The following is a 12772-nucleotide window of genomic DNA, read 5'->3' on the forward strand; positions in this document are numbered from 1 at the left end:
CACTGATCCTCTGACAATGCTGCACTCCCTCTACAGTGATCCTCTGACAATGCTGCACCCCCTCCACAATGATCCTCTGACAATGTGGCACTCCCTCCACACTGATCCTCTGACAATGCTGCACTCCCTCCACAATTATCCTCTGACAATGCTGCACCCCCTCCACACTGATCCTCTGATAATCCTGCACTCTCTCCACACTGATCCTCTGACACTGCTGCACTCTCTCCATACTGACCCTCTGACAATGCTGCACTCCCTCCACACTGACTCTCTGACAATGCTGCACTCCCTCTACAGTGATCCTCTGACAATGCTGCACCCCCTCTACACTGATCCTCTGACAATGCTGCACTCCTTCCACGATGATCCTCTGACAATGCTGCACTCCCTCTACAGTGATCCTGTGACAATGCTGCACCCCCTCCACACTGATCCTCTGATAATCCTGCACACACTCCACACTGATCCTCTGACACTGCTGCACTCTCTCCATACTGACCCTCTGACAATGCTGCACATCCCCCACACTGACTCTCTGACAATGCTGCACTCCCTACTCACTGACCCACTGACAATGCTGCACTCCCTCCATACTGATCCTCTGACAATGCTGCACTCAGTCCACACTGATCCCCTGACAATGCTGCACACACTCCACACTGATCCTCTGACAATGCTGCACACCCCCTACACTGACTCTCTGGCAATGCTGCACTCTCTACTCACTGACCCACTGACAATGCTGCACTCCCTCTACACTGATCCTCTGACAATGCTGCACTCCCTCCACACTGATCCTCTGACAATGCTGCACTTCCTCCATACTGATCCTGTGACAATTCTGCACTCCCTCCTCACTGATGCTCTGACAATGCTGCACCCCCTCCACACTGATCCTCTGATAGTGATGCACTCCCTCCACACTGATCCTCTGACAATGCTGCTCTCACTCCACACTGATCCCCTGACAATGCTGCAGTCACTCCACACTGATCCTCTGACAATGCTGCACACCCCACACACTGACTCTCTGACAATGCTGCACTCCCTCTACACTGATCCTCTGACAATGCTGCACTCCCTCCACACTGATCCTCTGACAATGCTGCACTCCCTCCACACTGATCCTCTGACAATGCTGCACCCCCTCCACACTGATCCTCTGACAATGCTGCACCCCCTCCACACTGATCCTCTGACAAAGCTGCACTCCCTCCACACTGATCCTCTGATAATGCTGCACGCCCTCCACATTGATCCCCTGACAATGCTGCACTCCCTCCACACTGACCACTGACAATGCTGCACCCCCTCCACACCGTCCCACTGACAATGCTGTTCTCCCTCCACACTGATCCTCTGACAATGCTGCACTCCCTCCACACTGACCCACTGACAATGCTCTTCTCCCTCCACACAGATCCTCTGACAATGCTGCACTTCCTCCACACTGATCCTGTGACAATGCTGCACTCCCTCCTCACTGATGCTCTGACAATGCTGCACTCCCTCCACACTGACCCTCTGACAATGCTGCACCCCCTCCACACTGATCCTCTGATAGTGATGCACTCCCTCCACACTGATCCTCTGACAATGCTGCACACCCCACACACTGACTCTCTGACAATGCTGCACTCGCTCCACACTGATCTTCTGACAATGCTTCACTCCCTCCACACTGATACACTGACAATGCTGCACCCCCTCCACACTGACCCACTGACAATGCTGTTCTCCCTCCACACTGATCCTGTGACAATGCTGCACTCCCTCCGCACTGATGCTCTGACAATGCTGCACCCCCGCCACACTGATCCTCTGATAGTGATGCACTCCCTCCACACTGATCCTCTGACAATGCTGCACTCCCTCCACACTGACCTTCTGACAATGCTGCACTCCCTCCACACTGACCCACTGACAATGCTGCACCCCCTCCACACTGACCCACTGACAATACTGTTCTCCGTCCACACTGATCCTCTGACAATGCTGCACTCCCTCAACACTGATCCTCTGACAATGCTGCACTCCCTTCCCACTGATCCTGTGACAATGCTGCACTCCCTCCGCACTTTTCATCTGACAATGCTGCACCCCCTCCACACTGACCCTCTGACAATGCTGCACTGCCTCCACTCTGATCCTCTGACAATGCTGCACTCCCTCCACACTGATACTCTGACAATGCTGCACTCCCTCCACACTGATCCTCTGATAGTGATGCACCATCTCCACACTGATCCTCTGACAATGCTGCACTCCCTCCACACTGACCCACTGACAATGCTTCACTCTCTTCCCACTGATCCTGTGACAATGCTGCACTCCCTCCACACTGACCCTCTGACAATGCTGCACCCCCTCCACACTGACCCTCTGACAATGCTGCACTACCTCCACACTGATCCTCTGACAATGCTGCACCCCCTCCACACTGATCCTCTGACAATGCTGCACCCCCTCCACACTGATCCTCTGACAATGCTGCACTCCCTCCACAGTGATCCTCTGACAATGCTGCACGCCCTCCACACTGATCCTCTGGCAATGCTGCACTCCCTCCACACTGATCCTCTGACAATGCTGCACTCCCTCCACATTGATCCTCTGACAATGCTGCACACCCTCCACACTGATCCTCTGACAATCCTGCACTCTCTCCACACTGATCCTCTGACACTGCTGCACTCTCTCCATACTGACCCTCTGACAATGCTGCACTCCCTCCACACTGATTCTCTGACAATGCTGCACTCCCTCTACAGTGATCCTCTGACAATGTGGCACTCCCTCCACACTGATCCTCTGACAATGCTGCACTCCCTCCACAATTATCCTCTGACAATGCTGCACTCCCTCCACACTGATCCTCTGACAATGCTGCACTCCCTCCACATTGATCCTCTGACAATGCTGCACTCCCTCCACACTGATCCGCTGACAATGCTGCACTCCCTCCACATTGATCCTCTGACAATGCTGCACACCCTCCACACTGATCCTCTGACAATCCTGCACTCTCTCCACACTGATCCTCTGACACTGCTTCACTCTCTCCATACTGACCCTCTGACAATGCTGCACTCCCTCCACACTGATTCTCTGACAATGCTGCACTCCCTCTACAGTGATCCTCTGACAATGTGGCACTCCCTCCACACTGATCCTCTGACAATGCTGCACTCCCTCCACAATTATCCTCTGACAATGCTGCACCCCCTCCACACTGATCCTCTGATAATCCTGCACTCTCTCCACACTGATCCTCTGACACTGCTGCACTCTCTCCATACTGACCCTCTGACAATGCTGCACTCCCTCCACACTGACTCTCTGACAATGCTGCACTCCCTCTACAGTGATCCTCTGACAATGCTGCACCCCCTCCACACTGATCCTCTGACAATGCTGCACTCCTTCCACGATGATCCTCTGACAATGCTGCACTCCCTCTACAGTGATCCTCTGACAATGCTGCACCCCCTCCACACTGATCCTCTGATAATCCTGCACACACTCCACACTGATCCTCTGACACTGCTGCACTCTCTCCATACTGACCCTCTGACAATGCTGCACGCCCTCCACACTGATCCCCTGACAATGCTGCACTCACTCCACACTGATCCTCTGACAATGCTGCACACCCCTTACACTGACTCTCTGGCAATGCTGCACTCTCTACTCACTGACCCACTGACAATGCTGCACTCCCTCTACACTGATCCTCTGACAATGCTGCACTCCCTCCACACTGATCCTCTGACAATGCTGCACTCACTCCACACTGATCCTCTGACAATGCTGCACACCCCCTACACTGACTCTCTGGCAATGCTGCACTCTCTACTCACTGACCCACTGACAATGCTGCACTCCCTCTACACTGATCCTCTGACAATGCTGCACTCCCTCCACACTGATCCTCTGACAATGCTGCACTCCCTCCACACTGATCCTCAGACAATGCTGCACCCCCTCCACACTGATCCTCTGACAATGCTGCACCCCCTCCACACTGATCCTCTGACAAAGCTGCACTCCCTCCACACTGATCCTCTGACAATGCTGCACGACCTCCACACTGATCCCCTGACAATGCTGCACTCCCTCCACACTGACCACTGACAATGCTGCACCCCCTCCACACCGTCCCACTGACAATGCTGTTCTCCCTCCACACTGATCCTCTGACAATGCTGCACTCCCTCCACACTGACCCACTGACAAAGCTGTTCTCCCTCCACACAGATCCTCTGACAATGCTGCACTTCCTCCACACTGATCCTGTGACAATGCTGCACTCCCTCCTCACTGATGCTCTGACAATGCTGCACCCCCTCCACACTGATCCTCTGATAGTGATGCACTCCCTCCACACTGATCCTCTGACAATGCTGCACTCACTCCACACTGATCCCCTGACAATGCTGCAGTCACTCCACACTGATCCTCTGACAATGCTGCACTCTCTCCACACTGATCCTCTGACACTGCTGCACTCTCTCCATACTGACCCTCTGACAATGCTGCACTCCCTCCACACTGATTCTCTGACAATGCTGCACTCCCTCTACAGTGATCCTCTGACAATGTGGCACTCCCTCCACACTGATCCTCTGACAATGCTGCACTCCCTCCACAATTATCCTCTGACAATGCTGCACCGCCTCCACACTGATCCTCTGATAATCCTGCACTCTCTCCACACTGATCCTCTGACACTGCTGCACTCTCTCCATACTGACCCTCTGACAATGCTGCACTCCCTCCACACTGACTCTCTGACAATGCTGCACTCCCTCTACAGTGATCCTCTGACAATGCTGCACCCCCTCCACACTGATCCTCTGACAATGCTGCACTCCTTCCACGATGATCCTCTGACAATGCTGCACTCCCTCTACAGTGATCCTCTGACAATGCTGCACCCCCTCCACACTGATCCTCTGATAATCCTGCACACACTCCACACTGATCCTCTGACACTGCTGCACTCTCTCCATACTGACCCTCTGACAATGCTGCACGCCCTCCACACTGATCCCCTGACAATGCTGCACTCACTCCACACTGATCCTCTGACAATGCTGCACACCCCCTACACTGACTCTCTGGCAATGCTGCACTCTCTACTCACTGACCCACTGACAATGCTGCACTCCCTCTACACTGATCCTCTGACAATGCTGCACTCCCTCCACACTGATCCTCTGACAATGCTGCACTCACTCCACACTGATCCTCTGACAATGCTGCACACCCCCTACACTGACTCTCTGGCAATGCTGCACTCTCTACTCACTGACCCACTGACAATGCTGCACTCCCTCTACACTGATCCTCTGACAATGCTGCACTCCCTCCACACTGATCCTCTGACAATGCTGCACTCCCTCCACACTGATCCTCAGACAATGCTGCACCCCCTCCACACTGATACTCTGACAATGCTGCACCCCCTCCACACTGATCCTCTGACAAAGCTGCACTCCCTCCACACTGATCCTCTGACAATGCTGCACGCCCTCCACACTGATCCCCTGACAATGCTGCACTCCCTCCACACTGACCACTGACAATGCTGCACCCCCTCCACACCGTCCCACTGACAATGCTGTTCTCCCTCCACACTGATCCTCTGACAATGCTGCACTCCCTCCACACTGACCCACTGACAAAGCTGTTCTCCCTCCACACAGATCCTCTGACAATGCTGCACTTCCTCCACACTGATCCTGTGACAATGCTGCACTCCCTCCTCACTGATGCTCTGACAATGCTGCACCCCCTCCACACTGATCCTCTGATAGTGATGCACTCCCTCCACACTGATCCTCTGACAATGCTGCACTCACTCCACACTGATCCCCTGACAATGCTGCAGTCACTCCACACTGATCCTCTGACAATGCTGCACACCCCACACACTGACTCTCTGACAATGCTGCACTCGCTCCACACTGATCTTCTGACAATGCTTCACTCCCTCCACACTGATACACTGACAATGCTGCACCCCCTCCACACTGACCCACTGACAATGCTGTTCTCCCTCCACACTGATCCTGTGACAATGCTGCACTCCCTCCGCACTGATGCTCTGACAATGCTGCACCCCCGCCACACTGATCCTCTGATAGTGATGCACTCCCTCCACACTGATCCTCTGACAATACTGTTCTCCGTCCACACTGATCCTCTGACAATGCTGCACTCCCTCAACACTGATCCTCTGACAATGCTGCACTCCCTTCCCACTGATCCTGTGACAATGCTGCATTCCCTCCGTACTTTTCATCTGACAATGCTGCACCCCCTCCACACTGACCCTCTGACAATGCTGCACTGCCTCCACTCTGATCCTCTGACAATGCTGCACTCCCTCCACACTGATCCTCTGACAATGCTGCACTCCCTCCACACTGACCCACTGACAATGCTTCACTCTCTTCCCACTGATCCTGTGACAATGCTGCACTCCCTGCACACTGACCCTCTGACAATGCTGCACCCCCTCCACACTGACCCTCTGACAATGCTGCACTACCTCCACACTGATCCTCTGACAATGCTGCACTCCCTCCACACTGATCCTCTGACAATACTGCACTCCCTCCACACTGACTCACTGACAATGCACCACTACCTCCACACTGATCACCTGACAATGCTGCACTCCCTCCACACTGACCCACTGACAATGCTGCACCCCCTCCACACTGACCCACTGACAATGCTGTTCTCCCTCCCCACTGATCCTCTGACAATGCTGCACTCCCTCCACACTGACCCACTGACAATGCTGTTCTCCCTCCACACTGATCCTCTGACAATGCTGCACACCCTACGCACTGATGCGCTGACAATGCTGCACCCCCTCCACACTTATCCTCTGATAGTGATGCACTCCCTCCACACTGATCCTCTGACAATGCTGCACTCACTCCACACTGATCCTCTGACAATGCTGCACACTCCACACACTGATTCTCTGACAATGCTGCACTCGCTCCACACTGATCTTCTGACAATGCTGCACTCCCTCCACACTGATGCTCTGACAATGCTGCACTCCCTCCACACTGATCCTCTGACAATACTGTTCTCCCTCCACACTGATCCTCTGACAATGCTGCACCCCCTCCACACTGACCCACTGACAATACTGTTCTCCCTCCACACTGATCCTCTGACAATGCTGCACCCCCTCCACACTGACCCACTGACAATGCTGCACTCCCTCAACACTGATCCTCTGACAATGCTGCACTCCCTTCCCACTGATCCTGTGACAATGCTGCACTCCCTCCGCACTGATCCTCTGACAATGCTGCACCCCCTCCACACTGACCCTCTGACAATGTTGCACTCCCTCCACTCTGATCCTCTGACAATGCTGCACTCCCTCCACAATGATCCTCTGACAATGCTGCTCTCCCTCCACACTGACCCTCAGACACTGCTGCACACCCCCCACACTGACACACTTTGACAATGCTGCACCCCCTCCACACTGATCCTCTGAAAATGCTGCACTCCCTCCACACTGATCCTCTGACAATGCTGCACGCCCTCCACACTGATCCTCTGGCAATGCTGCACTCCCTCCACACCGATCCTCTGACAATGCTGCACTCGCTCCACATTGATCCTCGGACAATGCTGCACTCCCTCCACATTGATCCTCTGACAATGCTGCACACCCTCAACACTGATCCTCTGACAATCCTGCACTCTCTCCATACTGACCCTCTGACAATGCTGCACTCCCTCCACACTGATTCTCTGACAATGCTGCACTCCCTCTACAGTGATCCTCTGACAATGCTGCACACCCTCCACAATGATCCTCTGACAATGTGGCACTCCCTCCACACTGATCCTCTGACAATGCTGCACTCCCTCCACAATTATCCTCTGACAATGCTGCACTCTCTCCATACTGACCCTCTGACAATTCTGCACTCCCTCCACACTGACTCTCTGACAATGCTGCACTCCCTCTACAGTGATCCTCTGAAAATGCTGCACCCCCTCCACACTGATCCTCTGACAATGCTGCACTCCTTCCACGATGATCCTTTGACAATGCTGCACTCCCTCTACAGTGATCCTCTGACAATGCTGCACCCCCTCCACACTGATCCTCTGATAATCCTGCACACACTCCACACTGATCCTCTGACACTGCTGCACTCTCTCCATACTGACCCTCTGACAATGCTGCACATCCCCCACACTGACTCTCTGGCAATGCTGCACTCCCTACTCACTGACCCACTGACAATGCTGCACTCCCTCGATACTGATCCTCTGACAATGCTGCACTCACTCCACACTGATCCCCTGACAATGCTGCACTCACTCCACACTGATCCTCTGACAATGCTGCACACCCCCTACACTGACTCTCTGGCAATGCTGCACTCTCTACTCACTGACCCACTGACAATGCTGCACTCCCTCTACACTGATCCTCTGACAATGCTGCACTCCCTCCACACTGATCCTCTGACAATGCTGCACTCCCTCCACACTGATCCTCTGACAATGCTGCACCCCCTCCACACTGATCCTCTGACAATGCTGCACCCCCTCCACACTGATCCTCTGACAAAGCTGCACTCCCTCCACACTGATCCTCTGACAATGCTGCACGCCCTCCACACTGATCCCCTGACAATGCTGCACTCCCTCCACACTGACCACTGACAATGCTGCACCCCCTCCACACCGTCCCACTGACAATGCTGTTCTCCCTCCACACTGATCCTCTGACAATGCTGCACTCCCTCCACACTGACCCACTGACAATGCTCTTCCCCTTCACACAGATCCTCTGACAATGCTGCACTTCCTCCTCACTGATGCTCTGACAATGCTGCACCCCCTCCACACTGATCCTCTGATAGTGATGCACTCCCTCCACACTGATCCTCTGACAATGCTGCACCCCCTCCACACTGATCCCCTGACAATGCTGCAGTCACTCCACACTGATCCTCTGACAATGCTGCACACCCCACACACTGACTCTCTGACAATGCTGCACTCGCTCCACACTGATCTTCTGACAATGCTTCACTCCCTCCACACTGATACACTTACAATGCTGCACCCCCTCCACACTGACCCACTGACAATGCTCTTCTCCCTCCACACTGATCCTGTGACAATGCTGCACTCCCTCCGCACTGATGCTCTGACAATGCTGCACCCCCGCCACACTGATCCTCTGATAGTGATGCACTCCCTCCACACTGATCCTCTGACAATGCTGCACTCCCTCCACACTGACCCACTGACAATTCTGCACCCCCTCCACACTGACCCACTGACAATACTGTTCTCCGTCCACACTGATCCTCTGACAATGCTGCACTCTCTCAACACTGATCCTCTGACAATCCTGCACTCCCTTCCCACTGATCCTGTGACAATGCTGAACTCCCTCCGCACTTTTCATCTGACAATGCTGCCCCCCCTCCACACTGACCCTCTGACAATGCTGCACTCCCTCCACTCTGATCCTCTGACAATGCTGCACTCCCTCCACACTGATACTCTGACAACGCTGCACTCCCTCCACACTGATCCTCTGATAGTGATGCATCATCTCCACACTGATCCTCTGACAATGCTGCACTCCCTCCACACTGACCCACTGACAATGCTGCACTCTCTTCCCACTGATCCTGTGACAATGCTGCTCTCCCTCCACACTGACCCTCTGACAATGCTGCACCCCCTCCACACTGACCCTCTGACAATGCTGCACTACCTCCACACTGATCCTCTGACAATGCTGCACTCCCTCCACACTGATCCTCTGACAATACTGCACTCCCTCCACACTGACTCACTGACAATGCACCACTACCTCCACACTGATCCCCTGACAATGCTGCACTCCCTCCACACTGACCCACTGACAATGCTGCACCCCCTCCACACTGACCCACTGACAATGCTGTTCTCCCTCCACACTGATCCTCTGACAATGCTGCACTCCCTCCACACTGACCCACTGACAATGCTGTTCTCCCTCCACACTGATCCTCTGACAATGCTGCACTCCCTCCGCACTGATGCTCTGACAATGCTACACCCCCTCCACACTGATCCTCTGATAGTGATGCACTCCCTCCACACTGATCCTCTGACAATGCTGCACTCACTCCACACTGATCCTCTGACAATGCTGCACACTCCACACACTGACTCTCTGACAATGCTGCACTCGCTCCACACTGATCTTCTGACAATGCTGCACTCCCTCCACATTGATGCTCTGACAATGCTGCACTCCCTCCACACTGATCCTCTGACAATGCTGCACTCCCTCCGCACTGATGCTCTGACAATGCTACACCCCCTCCACACTGATCCTCTGATAGTGATGCACTCCCTCCACACTGATCCTCTGACAATGCTGCACTCACTCCACACTGATCCTCTGACAATGCTGCACTCGCTCCACACTGATCTTCTGACAATGCTGCACTCCCTCCACATTGATGCTCTGACAATGCTGCACTCCCTCCACACTGATCCTCTGACAATGCTGCACTCCCTCCACACTGATCCTCTGATAGTGATGCACCATATCCACAATGATCCTCTGACAATGCTGCACCCCCTCCACACTGACCCACTGACAATACTGTTCTCCCTCCACACTGATCCTCTGACAATGCTGCACTCCCTCAACACTGATCCTCTGACAATGCTGCACTCCCTTCCCACTGATCCTGTGACAATGCTGCACTCCCTCCGCACTGATCCTCTGACAATGCTGCACCCCCTCCACACTGATCCTCTGACAATGCTGCACTCCCTCCACTCTGATCCTCTGACAATGCTGCACTCCCTCCACACTGATCCTCTGACAATGCTGCACTCCCTCCACACTGATCCTCTGATAGTGATGCACCATCTCCACACTGATCCTCTGACAATGCTGCACTCCCTCCACACTGACCCACTGACAATGCTGCACCCCCTCCACACTGACCCACTGACAATGCTGTTCTCCCTCCACACTGATCCTCTGACAATGCTGCACTCCCTCCACACTGACCCACTGACAATGCTGTTCTCCCTCCACACTGATCCTCTGACAATGCTGCACTCCCTCCGCACTGATGCTCTGACAATGCTACACCCCCTCCACACTGATCCTCTGATAGTGATGCACTCCCTCCACACTGATCCTCTGACAATGCTGCACTCACTCCACACTGATCCTCTGACAATGCTGCACACTCCACACACTGACTCTCTGACAATGCTGCACTCGCTCCACACTGATCTTCTGACAATGCTGCACTCCCTCCACATTGATGCTCTGACAATGCTGCACTCCCTCCACACTGATCCTCTGACAATGCTGCACTCCCTCCGCACTGATGCTCTGACAATGCTACACCCCCTCCACACTGATCCTCTGATAGTGATGCACTCCCTCCACACTGATCCTCTGACAATGCTGCACTCACTCCACACTGATCCTCTGACAATGCTGCACACTCCACACACTGACTCTCTGACAATGCTGCACTCGCTCCACACTGATCTTCTGACAATGCTGCACTCCCTCCACATTGATGCTCTGACAATGCTGCACTCCCTCCACACTGATCCTCTGACAATGCTGCACTCCCTCCACACTGATCCTCTGATAGTGATGCACCATATCCACAATGATCCTCTGACAATGCTGCACCCCCTCCACACTGACCCACTGACAATACTGTTCTCCCTCCACACTGATCCTCTGACAATGCTGCACTCCCTCAACACTGATCCTCTGACAATGCTGCACTCCCTTCCCACTGATCCTGTGACAATGCTGCACTCCCTCCGCACTGATCCTCTGACAATGCTGCACCCCCTCCACACTGATCCTCTGACAATGCTGCACTCCCTCCACTCTGATCCTCTGACAATGCTGCACTCCCTCCACACTGATCCTCTGACAATGCTGCACTCCCTCCACACTGATCCTCTGATAGTGATGCACCATCTCCACACTGATCCTCTGACAATGCTGCACTCCCTCCACACTGATCCTCTGACAATGCTGCACTCCCTTCCCACTGATCCTGTGACAATGCTGCACTCCCTCCACACTGATCCTCTGACAATACTGCACTCGCTCCACACTGATCTTCTGACAATGCTGCACTCCCTCCACACTGATGCTCTGACAATGCTGCACCCCCTCCACACTGATCCCCTGACAATGCTGCACTCCCTCCACACTGACCCACTGACAATGCTGCACCCCCTCCACACTGACCCACTGACAATGCTGTTCTCCCTCCACACTGATCCTCTGACAATGCTGCACTCCCTCCACACTGACCCACTGACAATGCTGTTCTCCCTCCACACTGATCCTCTGACAATGCTGCACTCCCTCCGCACTGATGCTCTGACAATGCTGCACCCCCTCCACACTGATCCTCCGATAGAGATGCACTCCCTCCACACTGATCCTCTGACAATGCTGCACTCACTCCACACTGATCCCCTAACAAGGCAACACTCACTCCACACTGATCATCTGACAATGCTGCACACCCCACACACTGACTCTCTGACAATGCTGCACTCGCTCCACACTGATCTTCTGACAATGCTGCACTCCCTCCACACTGATGCTCTGACAATGCTGCACCCCCTCCACACTGATCCTCTGATAGTGATGCACTCCCTCCACACTGATCCTCTGACAATGCTGCACTCCCTCCACACT

Source organism: Chiloscyllium punctatum, unplaced genomic scaffold (assembly GCF_047496795.1).
Source record: "Chiloscyllium punctatum isolate Juve2018m unplaced genomic scaffold, sChiPun1.3 scaffold_167, whole genome shotgun sequence".
NCBI classification, from domain to species: Eukaryota; Metazoa; Chordata; class Chondrichthyes; order Orectolobiformes; family Hemiscylliidae; genus Chiloscyllium; species Chiloscyllium punctatum.